This window comes from Belonocnema kinseyi, chromosome 5, assembly GCF_010883055.1.
Source record: "Belonocnema kinseyi isolate 2016_QV_RU_SX_M_011 chromosome 5, B_treatae_v1, whole genome shotgun sequence".
NCBI lineage: Eukaryota > Metazoa > Arthropoda > Insecta > Hymenoptera > Cynipidae > Belonocnema > Belonocnema kinseyi.
This window is the reverse complement of record NC_046661.1, coordinates 37,939,068-37,941,567: the sequence shown is the minus strand read 5'-3', so window position 1 is coordinate 37,941,567 and position 2,500 is coordinate 37,939,068.

Genomic DNA, 2,500 nt, shown 5'->3' with positions numbered 1-2,500 from the left:
TGTCTTGGCTCAAAATGTAGCGACGGTATGTTAAGGTGGAAATGACAGCGTCTTGGCATGCAAAAATGAAACCCTCTGTACCAGACTTCAATCCGGGCGATTTAAGGGCAACAAACGTTAGCTCACAAGACATTGACTGATCCTTCACATTTCTGTGGAAGATACCGTGCATCCTCTTATCGAGGAGCTATTCACGAAAGTTTTTCTCTAGTGCTTTCTTATTCCGGGCTTTCAGGAGTGAGTACTTGAGATAGATAAGATTTGATGCATTTTGCTCACCCCTAATACTGATATTCAAGACTCGATATTCCGCGACCCCCTTGACGGCGTGAGATGTACAGTCGCGGAAAGGAAGACTTAAGATGCATGCTTTTGTTCATGTGCATAACCTTTCTTGTCCCGAAATCAAGAGATCTGAGGTCATTCTTCGACCATGGAACTACTCCAAATAAATAGAGTAGTACAGGGACGGCAAGTATGTTCGTTGCAGAAACTTTGTTCCTCGCCGACAGATCGGAAGACCAAATCTATCGGATGAGACGTTTGTATCTGCTTCGGAGAGTATCCGTTATAGATGTCACATCCTGAATGCGGATCTGTGGCACGCCCAGGTATGTATAAGTCTCTTTAGCGCAAAGGTGTCGTATGGCGCTTCTATCAACGAGCTCAGGATCTTCAGGGATGCCATTAAGTTTTTCTCGCTTCAAATAAACCAGGCGCATTTGTCTAACCTAAATTCCATTCCAATTTCCTTAGTATAACGTTCGACAATCCCCAGAGCTAGATGAAGTTGCTCTCTGTTTTTAGCATAGATCTTAAGATCGTCCATGTAAAATACATGAGTGACCTTCTACTTTCGGTATGCAGGTTTGCCGCACAAGTACCCGTCGGAATGGCGCTGTGCTAGAGATATTGGCAATAATGTAAGGCAAAAGAGGAATGGTCTCATGGTGTCGCCCTGAAAGACAACTCTCTGAAACGTGACCTTGTTAGTTGTCACACGATTTTTTCCAGATGAGATAGTAAATCTGGTTTTCCAAAGCGACATCAATCTCTCTATGCACACAACTATTTGCGGATGAACCTTTGAGATTTCCAAAAGACAGATGATAAGTCTATGGGATGTCGAATCGAAAGCTTTCCGATAATCAATCCAGGCCATCGATAGGTCACGCTGGTAGAATGCTGCATCTTTGTAGACACATCTATCGATGAGCAGGTTCTCTCGACATCAGGCTACGCCTTTCTTTGAGCCTCCTTGTTCATACATTTCTTGTCACACAGGTTCAATTGCCCGAACAATCCTATCATTTAGGATAGCTGTGAATATCTTATGAAGCGTGTTCAGACAAGTTATTGGCCTGTAGTTCTTCGGGCCAGCTAAGTTGCTTATTTTCGGCAGGAGTATTATGCGCCCTTCCACCAACCACTCTGGAATCGGCTCTTCCGACTTCAAATATGAGTTGAAAATACGGGCCAAATGCTGATGGGTTCAAGAAAACTTCTTCCACCAGAAGGTTTTGATACAATCTGGTCCCGGTACGGAATGGTTCTTCATCCCTCTTAATACTTTTTTCACCTCCTCAGTAGTGATGGGTGGGCATTCTTTATCAGGTGTTATGAGGGCAACACATAACTACTTGATGCTATTTATATTTTCTGAGTCTTCGTCCAGTCTATGCTGAACTTCGTAGAATTCTCTCCAAAATACTTCGACCTCCTCTGGTTTGGGTGGGTGTTCGACAGTAACTGGAGGGTCTTGGAAGAGTCGACATGGTTCAGAGAGAAACTGTTGATTTTCTCTGACCCTCCTCCTCCTCCGCTCTAGACTTCTCTTAGCGTCAGATAGTATCCGTATTCTCTCAACAATATGCTGCCTGATGGTCAGCAGCTTTGACTTGTTAAGTGTGTGATAACGGGCCCGGAGTTCGCGCACAAACTTTTGAACCTTGGTGGTAAAATTCCTGCCAGATGTGATATAGCCAATCACACATTGAGTGCGGGACGCGTACTGTCTTGCCCAGCCTATCTTTATGGCAAGTTGATGCATTCGTCTTTTGGTCTTATGATCAGCCGTTGGTTTCGTTTTACGGTTCGCATCGGCCAAAGCTCTCGCTGCATTATACACACAATAATTGATAGCCCAGAGGTCGGATTCACCGGAAACATGTCCACGAAGCTCTTCATCCATTTCAGCCAGATCTTTAGGCTTGAAAGAAACCTTGGTGTTGATGTTTCTCCGGGTCGTAAAGCATCGCTCTTCATCTATTGGATGCCTGCCCGCGGTTGGTCTTAGTGTCGCCTCTCTTTCTTTGTTGCCAGCTTGTTTTAGCTGTCGTAGGGTATGCGTTCCGCTTACATAGCCCCTTTTACGGAGTAGTTCAACATGGTTTCGCAAACGTTGCTGCGAAAAGTGCGATAGCTCCGGGTGTTTCTCGCACCACAGAGCATGCAAGGATAAGGCTGCGTACTCTGAGAGGTCGCCCGGTATCCCAGAGTC